Raw genomic sequence first — 9991 nt, 5'->3', positions numbered from 1 at the left:
TTCCTTGAGCAAGTAAGTGGTTCATCTAGATCCTGGACTTAAATGTTCTGCCTTTAAATCTATTGCTCATTCCATTGGGTCACGCTGTCTACCCAGGTCAGGGGCCCTGACAAGCTTTTTTTGCATACTTCAAGGCAACTAGCTATGGTTGGTCTCTGAGTAAAGCTCAGTAAGGACTAATAGATGAATGAAGAAGTGATGGATTCCTTGGGAATCGTCCAGGAAACCATCAACTGCAGTTTTCTAGGAAGCCACCAGATGGAGTCAGTGCCAAAAAGTGTATGGTTGTGTCCCTTTCAGAGTTTGCAAGTGGCAGAGTGGGAAGAGTGCCAGGCCTGGAGTCAGGAAGGTTCATCTTCCTGAGTTCGAATATGGCCAAATTGTAAGGATTAAAAAGGGTGTGTCAAATTGTAAGAGTTAAAAAAAGCTGTGGTTGCTGTTTATAATAATTAAAAATCAAACTATGAGTCTGTTAGTACCTTTAGTAGCTTTATTATAACAAAGTAGAGATAGTAAAGAAAGGAAATATAGGAAGGAGATAGGGAATTTTTCTACACAACATTCTAAGTCTGCTCTGAAGAAATCTAGCTGGCTCCCCAGACAAGGTTCCAATCTCTGGCCAGAAGAGTAGGAGAGTCTCAACCAGCAGGTTCCAATCTCCAGGTGGAAGTCTGCAAAAGTCTCTTCAACCCAAGTGGGTCATGGAAGCCAAACTCCTCCTCAACAAGAGCCTCCAATGTAGAATCCCCAACACTGAATCCCCAATGCAGAATCAATCTCCAACTTGGGCAAGTCACTTAACCCTGAAGGCCTCAGTTTCCTCATCTGTGAAATGAGCTGGAGAAGGAAATGGCAACTACTGTAGTATCTCTCCCAAGAAAACCCCAAATGGAGTCATGAAAAGTCTGACATGAGTGAAACAACTGAACAACAACAAGAAACAAGTTACAGAGACTGTGACAAGTGAGTCATCCCATTCAGGCTCCATTTGTACTTTGCAGATAATGAGACTCTTTACAGATACAATGGGATTATTCATAATCCCATGCACCTAATGGAGGAAGAGTGAAGCCCTTTCAGGTATCTATATCTATTTATTTCCTAATTTTGAATCTTGGAGGTTCCATTGGATCTTTTTTGCATTTCCACCATTTCAATATATGTATGAATATGCATATATATTTGTAATTTGTAAAGGCTCTTAGTAGATAATTTGCATGTGAGAAGGCTAGTAGAGACCATGATCTTGCTCTCTTGGTACAGATAACTATATTTTCCCTAAGCTCTCATTTGCTTAGAATGGTAGGAGAACCATAGAGTTAAACAAACTCTGAACCCCAGAGCTTGCTGGTGATTATTAGGCAAATGGTCTTGCCTAGTGGTGACATATTCTGAAGAGATGAAAATTTGGATGGTGGCCACTATAAGGGGTGAGTAAGGTCTTTCACTGAGGGGATCTAGTCCTGAACCAGGAAGTTGTCATAAGGAAAGCTAATCTCAAGCCCCACACTTGTCACCTAGGAGGTAATAAAAGTGTCAAGGGAGCAGATCTAGAGAGACTTCTATAGGTTTTTAGGCAAAGGGTCTTTGTGGAAGAGTAGAGCAATTCAATCTACTATTGCAGCTAATCTTGAACCTGAAAATTGTTAGAGGATACAGTTGCCCATTGAAGAAAAAGTTTTGGGCATCCACAGTCTACTCTATGAGGAATAAATCCATTTGAATGACCAACTTAGCAGAGACTTTATGAAGAGAAAGGTTATGGAGGATCTGCATTTCTAGAGCTGTGAGTTTTCTTGGCCATGTGTTTTGTCTACATATGTACCTTACTACCTTTTTACTGAAAGGTAGTACCTCCTTTCATCACAGATGCGGTGTGCATTTGTTGGAGAATGTGCCTCAAGCTAATGGAAGACAAATTTTGCAAACACAGGATTCTGTGCTCCCAATGCCTTTTGAGTTAGAGTCTTTACTCAGAGCTATTTGAGTCTACTGGCTGATTGTTAATAGGAAACACACTAATAGGGGCTCATTCATGGTAATTGTAGAAGGTGGTACCATAGGGTACACACTCAAAAAATGAAAGTAGATGCCCTCTGAGGACCTAACCTATGAGAATCAGTTCACTTTGGGAGAGTAGTCTAGAGGAGTTATAGAGACATCTAAAACAATAGCATTTCCTCTACTTGCCCCTTGGGAACATACAGACAACATGAGACATGACTCTGGGACATGAATTTGTGACTATTGAACTGAGAGTGGCTATAGAGAGCCATAGAGAAGAGTAGATATAGTATACCAGGCTCTCAAAATGATAGATAAGATGCTGCATAAATTTGAGTGCTGGAAAATCACCAGCCTATTAGTGTCCTTCCTAAAATATAATGTCTAGAAACAGGCACACTGGAAGACCAACTAAGACAGCGACCCTGAGATGATGTTATATAAAGCCTAATTGAAGCATAAAAAGAAAAATCTTTACCTTTTGTTTTAGAATCTACTAAGTATTGGTTGCTGGGCAGAAGAATGACAAGGGCTAGGCAATGTGGATTAAGTGACTTGCCTATGGCCACACAGTTAGGAAGTTTCTGAAGCCAGATTTGAACCCAGGACATCCTATCTCTAGGCCTGGCTCTCAATCCACTCAACCACCTAACTGCCCTAACAGCAGCACCTTTCTTCACCTCCATGCAGTATTTGATATAATTGATCACCATCTCCTCCAGCATACTCTATCCTCTAAGTTTTCATGACCCTACTATCTCTTGATTCTTTTCCTATTTGAACCCTTCTCATACTTCTAGCATCACCTATACTCATCACCTATCCTCAACACCTATATCACATATCCTAACTATGAGTATTCCCTAAGGCTTTGTCTAGGGTCCTCTTCTTTCTTTACACTCTCATTTGATGACTTGGACAACTCTTTTGCGTTTAATTATTGTCTTTGCCAATGATTACAAAATACATACTTCTAGCCCTAATCTCTCTTCCCCAGTTTTAGTCGTACATCTCTAACTCCCTAATGGATATTTCAAATTGAATGTACTATAGGCATTTCAAACTCAAAATGACCAAAACTGAATTCATGTCACATAGAAAGGACAGGTCCTCTTTGATCCTATCTAATCTGGACTCTGGATCCTACTATAGTGGAGATGGAGTGGCTGGAATTAAGCCATACCCTTCGAATCAGTGTCTGGATCCTGACTCCTCTCCTGGTAGTCCATTGGGATTGTGGGCCCTCATTCACCCTCCTCTGTCTCCTCTTTGTACAGTCCTCTGCCTCACTTAAATTCACTTCACATGCAAGTCAAGACATCCCTCTGTGATGTCACTGGTCCTCTGAAAAAGAAGGATGAACAATAACCACTAGGATTTGATTTTAATCCCTACTGCAGTCTTCACAGTCTTCAGTTGAATCTTGAACATCCTGTTGGTTCCAGGGTTCCTGAAAATACAGCCCCTTCCCCATCCTGCCACTTCCCCATCACCACCATGCTCAGTTGCGGAGCTGGTCTTCTCTACTGGATAGTTTCGTGTTCTGAACACTGCCTGGCTCTGCCTCCCTGTGTTATGGCTTTTGGGGGCTGACTCTGTTTTCTGCTATTACTCTCTTAGACCAGGATTGAGATCTCACCAGCTTCTCCTTCTTATTTATCCCCTCTCAGAATAGGCTTCCAGGCTTCTGAGATTGGCTGGGTTCAGGCCCCCTTGATAAGTTCCCACGTAGAATGCCCACAGGCTTTGTTCTCTTTACCGAAGCTCTCACAAGTGCCTGGTTTCCTTGCCATGACCTCTCTTTAAGCTCATGCAGGTTTTTCTGCCTATCTTCCTATGTAGAATTGGACAGAGGAGTTCACTATTATTTCTCTTCAGATATCTTCTTTTTAAAAAACCCTTATCTTCCATCTTAGAATCAATACTAAATAGCTGTTCTAAGGCAAAAGAGCAGTAAGTTCTAGGCAATGGGGGTTAAGTGACTTGCCCAAGGTCACAGAAGTAGGGAGTTTCTGAGGCCAGACTTGAACCCAGGACCTCCAGTTCTGCCACTCATTCACTGAGTTATTCCTCAAACCTCTTCTTGATAGCTGATCATTCTTATGCCATTTTAGATATTTGCTAGAGTACATATGGGAGACCTGGGCTCTTCTACAAACTTACTATCTTCACCAGAAGTTCTCTATTTGGCTTTTAAAGCTCTTCACAGCCTCCATTTCCCAACTAACATTTTCAGCATTATTATACATAGCTTCTATTCCTCAGCTCTATGGTTTGGTTAAATTAGACTTCTTATTCTCACTTGCACATGATCTCCCACCTCTGTACTTTTATACTTGCTGTCCCATGTACCTGGAATGTACTCCTTCACTACTACTTAGAATCTCTTGTTTCCTTCAAAATTGTGCTTCTATCTGAATCCTTTCCTGATCCCCCAGCTACCAGTGTTCTCTCATCAATTTACTTTGTACATGTATGCAGCATTTTGTATCAGGTCAAGGTTATTTTTTATGCTTATTATCTCTTTTAGAATGCATGTTAATTGGCGGTAGTGATGGTTTCATTTTTACCTTTCATATCACCAGTGTTTAGCAGAGAGTCTGGCACATGGAAGGCACTTGTTAAATGATGGATTGATTAGCATGGAAAAGTGAAGATATGGAAGGGGGAGCACTAGAGTTATCTTAAGATATTTTTTCATATGCAAGATGAGTTAGCCTTGTTTTGCTTGAAGCCAGAAGGAAGGAGCAGTAAGTGGAAGTTGCAGAGAGTTTTATGTGAGGAAAGATGATTTGACTCTTCAGGCACTCCAGTAGTGGAATGGACTGCCCTGGAAGGAATTATCCATTGGGTTTCTTGTGTTAGGGGTTAGGTTGCTCTTCTCTCCTCATTCTTTTGTTGTTGTTGTTCAGTCTTGTCTGGATCTTCCCCACACCACCGTGGGGTGTTCTTGTCAAGGATACTGGAATGATTTATCATTTCCTTCTCCGGTGGATCCTTTTGTCAGGGAATTAGAACTTAAGTGACTTGTATAGGGTCACACAGCTAGGAAGGGTCTGAGGCTGAATTTGAACTCAGGTTTTTCTGGCACCAGGTCCAGTGCTCTTGACCACAAAGCTACAGCTGCCTCCTTTCATTGTACCCACATGCTATTCTTCTTTTCTGCTGTAGAAGCTGTTCACTCTTTCCCTTGGGAATGATATTTACAACCATAATGTAACCTGCAGAATTTTAAAAAACTTAAAAAAAATACACGTAGAATCAATTTTTTACAATTATTTTCTATCTATCTATCTATCTATCTATCTATCTATCTATCTATCTATCTATCTATCTGTCTGTCTGTCTGTCTGTCTGTCTGTCTGTCTGTCTGTCTGTCTATCTATTTGTTTATTTGTTTATTTATTTATTTTTAAACCCTTACTTTCCGTCTTGGAGTCAATACTGTGTATTGGCTCCAAGGCAGAAGAGTGGTAAGGGCTAGGCAATGGGGGTCAAGTGACTTGCCCAGAGTCACACAGCTGGGAAGTGTCTGAGACCAGATGTGAACCTAGGACCTCCCATCTCTAGGCCTGGCTCTCAATCCACTGAGTTACCCAGCTACCCCCTACAATTATTTTCTGACATTCTGTGGTTCAGATTCTCTCCCTTCCTCCCACCCCTCCAAGGTAGTAAATGGCCTGTTATAGGTTATACAAATGCTTTCATGCAATACATATTTCCATTCTCCCCAAACCATGACAGAAGACACATATCACACATACAATCAAAAACTCATGAAAGAGATAAAGTGAAAGAGGATGTGCTTTGATCTATAATCAGATTCCAACAGTTCCTTCTTAGGCTTTGGATAACATTTTTTATCACTAGTTCCTTGTGGTTATTTTTGAAACCTTGTTTTACTGACAACAGTTTAGTCCTCCACAGTTGATCATCGTACAATGTTTCTGTTACTGTATACACTGTTCATTCACATGGTTCCACTCACTTCACTTTGCATCAGTTCACATAAGTCTTTCCAGAGCCTGGAAGATTTGTTCATCTTTTAGGAGGGGAGAGACATTCTTCTCTAAGTCAGCAATCATTTGTGAAGCACGTACTCTGTGCCAAACACTGTGCTAAACTCCAGGACGGCAAGCCAGTCACTGCTTTTGAGGAAAAACAGCCTAATGGATGAGACAACATGCAAACATCTATGGACAAGATAACATGGTCTTAATCAATAATTAGCAGGAAAGGCTTCTTGTAGAAAGTGAGATTTTAGCTGGGAATTAAAAGAATCCAAGAAAGTTAGGGGCTCAGGGGAGAGCATTCACAGATGGGAGATAGCCAGTAAAAATGCCCAGTCTGATGATGGAAGTCTGGTGGGAGGAACAGCCAGTTCAGTGTTCCTGGTTCACAGACTTCATGCAAGTAAAATGAAAGAAGACTGGAAAGGAAGGAGGAGGCCAAGTTACAAACAGCTTTGAACATCAAAGAGACTTCTTATTTGATCCTGGAGGTGACAGGGAGCCATGGAGTTTACTGAGTAGGAGGGTTACACAGTCAGATTTAGGAAAATTAATTGAATAGCTGAGTGTGTGTGTGTGTGTGTGAACTAGTGGAGGTCGAAATTTGAGGCAGAAAGACCAACTAGCAGATCATTGCAATAGTCCAGTTGGGAGATGATGAGGGCCTGTACCAGAGCAGCTTTAGTGTCAGAGGAGCGAAGGGGCCACATATGAGAGGTATTATAAAGGTAAAATGGATAAGATCTTGCAATGGATTGGACTGAGGGGAGGCAGTGCAAGAGAGAAAAAGTCAATGATGACATCTAGGTTTTGACCCTTGGTGACTAGGAGAATGGTAGTGTCTTCCACCAATGAGTCTTATACAGATACTTTAGTCTTGAAGCCAGGGTTACACAACTTTTAACAAGAAGAGAAATCCATCCACCAATGCCATGGATATCCCTATCTGATTTTCCTTGGTCAGGGAAGGTTCTGGAATGTGAAGCAAATGAAGAAGCAGTGACTTCAGTAAAGTCTTTACCATTTAGGAAACTGAGGTAGGAAGAAAATGTAATTTTTTTGGAGTCAGGAATGATGGAAGGAAAGAAATTACTCCGCAAAGTTGGTGCGGGTAGGTCACAAAGTAAGAGGGAAAAAGGGAGAGACTTTGGGGGTAAAATTTTGAAGGGAGTGGCAGAGGCTGAGTGACACTGGAGAAGAGGGATGGGGATTGGGAGATACTGTGAGATGTAGAAGAGGATTGGGGTACATTTGAGATTAAGGGAAGGGGACAAGAGAGAATTGGGACAGAGAAAGAATCCAGTAGAACACTGAGAAATGAGTGAGTGATGCAGGCATTAAGGTGAGGCCAAGTCATTAAAGTATATCTTGGGTTTCCCAACATTTATTTGAGGATGGAACAGGATTTTTTTAATTAAAAATTTTATTTAATTAATTGATTTAGAATATTTTTTCATGTTTTTTTCCCTCCCCTCCTCCCACCCCTCTCCTATAGCCAACAAGCAATACCACTAATACCACTGGGTTTTACATATGTCATTGATCAAGACCTATTTCCATATTATTAATATTTGCACCAGGGTGATCATTTAGAGTCAACGTCCCCAATCATATCCTCATCAACCCATGTGAACAAGCAGTTGTTTTTCTTCTGTGTTTTCACTCCTACAGTTCTTTCTATGGATGTGAATAGCATTCTTTCTTATAAGTCCCTCAGAATTGTCCTGGATCATTGCATTACTGCTAGTAGAGAAGTCTATTACATTCAATTGTGCCACAGTATATCAGTCTCTGTGTACAATGTTTTTCTGGCTCTGCTCCTTTCCCTCTGCATCAATTCCTGGAGGTTGTTCCAGTTCACATGGAATTCCTCCACTGGAACAGGATTCTTAACTTGAATCCCAATAATTTCAGAAGGTACCTTTACAGAGAGATGCTGAGGTAGGAATTCAGACATCTAGCTTTCTAGGAAAACAGAAGCTGATGCAGACACTGGAGGAAGGCAAGGAAGGGAGTGTTGGTAGTTCACAGTGTATTCTTTCTATGTGTCTGATTCTCTGTGTTTTTGGGAGAAGTGGGGATGGTATTCATGTCCCCTTATTAGCCTGAGAGCCTTTCCTACTTTCCTTCCCCTCCATCTTTGAGTATAAGGTCAAGTTTAAATTGGGTGATGATCTTTGATGATGTCTCCTGGGGCCCAGAGTATGAAAGGGCCACATACAGTCTTTAGGTTATATAGAAGATCTCAGGCTGGAGGCAAAGGAAGGAAGGATGTGGTGTTGCCATTTGGCTTCAGTTTTGTGGTTCTCGCCTTTAACCACTCAGCCTCAAGGAGATCTGTAGGAGGTATTCTTGTTCATTCCCCTTTCTCTGTGGGAGGATCTTGGGTAGGCCTTGTTATCTTGCTACTAAGGCACCTTTGAAAGTTTTCTTCCATTTAACAAAATATCTGAGGGTGTGAGACAAGTCCTAGTGAGGCTTTTGAAATTTATAAACCAACTGGGATCCCTGCAACTAGGTAAGAATTAGTGCCAGACATTGGTGGGTAACATTAGATTGGCTAGCTTATGGCTTTGGACACATTTATCTCAAATGGTTCTCCAACAACTGTTGGTTAATAAACAAAATATGAAGTGTTTATTTATTTTAAAAATCAATAATTAGTTACTGTAAGACTTCACTTATCAGGAGACAAAATGTCTATGATTGAGGTCAGATCAAGGCTATGTTTTAGACACAGTTTGTTTCCCAGAGATCCAATTTAATTCAATTCTACTTGATTGAACAAATACATATTAAGTGCCAAGCACCATATTAGGTGTGTTGAGCAGTCAAAATATCTTTGTTATTTTCCAGATAATACTGTCAAAAGAGTTAGGCATAAGACAAGTTAGAGATTTTTTTTTTTTAGTCTTTACTTTCCATCTTAGAATCAATACTATGTATTGGTTCCAAGGCAAAAGAGTGATAAGGGCTAGACAATGCATGTCACAGGGCTAGGAAGCATCTGAGGTCAGATTTGAACCTAGGACCTCCCATCTCTTAGAACCTTCCATCTCCAGACCCAGCTGTCAACCCTCTGAGCCACCCAGCTGCCCCCAGCTAGTGTTTTAATCCTGGATCTGCTACTGACTGAGTGATCTTAATCATGTACCTTAACTTCTTTTGGCCTCAGTTTCCTCATCTTAAAATGACAGGATTGGATTAAAGGGAAGATAAAATCTGTGAAACTGTGATGCTCAATCTTAGCCGCAGATAATCAATGAAGAGCTATACCTTTTTCCTTTTCATAGAGCGGTAAATTACCATTGGTTGGGAATGTTTCATTCATTGTGAATCAAAATCACTGTGTTGATTGGAGTAACATTTTGGGTCAAGTGTGAGAGGTGTTGTGAGGAAGATTAGGTAGTTATTGATTAAGAATTAAGGTTGACCTAACAGGAAGGAGCTGGAGCTGGGAATTCCAAGATGGAATGAAGGAGCAGGAAGAAGTGCCTTGTGCCCTGAGAGAGGACTCCATTAGTGGTGGGCAAAACCTGTTGCCAGCCTGGGAGATCTCAGAGCAAAGGACACCCTGCTTCCTGATTTCCCCTGGGATCCTGAGTGGTACTAGCAGAGGACAAGATCTACAGTGCAGTTCTAAAGGAAGAGGTGAAGTTTGAGATCTGGTGGACAGCGTTTCAAGCAAACCCTCCCTTCTTGGTACCTGAAACCACCTTGGCTCTTGGCATCCAGAGATCATTGGTGGATCGCAGTGAGAGTCTCAAAGCCACAAAGCCCCTAGCTGTGCTGTTCAAGTCTGGCAGGTCCAGACTGAGACAGTCACTCAAAGACTCCATTACAGCTCCTTGGGCCCTGTCAGTTTAGATCACTAAGTTGGTGTAGAAATAAGTCCTCCCCTTTCCCTGTGGGTTTTGTCATTAGATTTAAGGTTTTAGAATAGACATCCCTATCCCAACTTTTAGTCGTTCATAATA

Source organism: Gracilinanus agilis, chromosome 4 (assembly GCF_016433145.1).
Source record: "Gracilinanus agilis isolate LMUSP501 chromosome 4, AgileGrace, whole genome shotgun sequence".
Lineage (NCBI taxonomy): Eukaryota > Metazoa > Chordata > Mammalia > Didelphimorphia > Didelphidae > Gracilinanus > Gracilinanus agilis.
The sequence above is the reverse complement of the archived record's forward strand: the minus strand, read 5'-3'. Positions refer to the sequence as shown.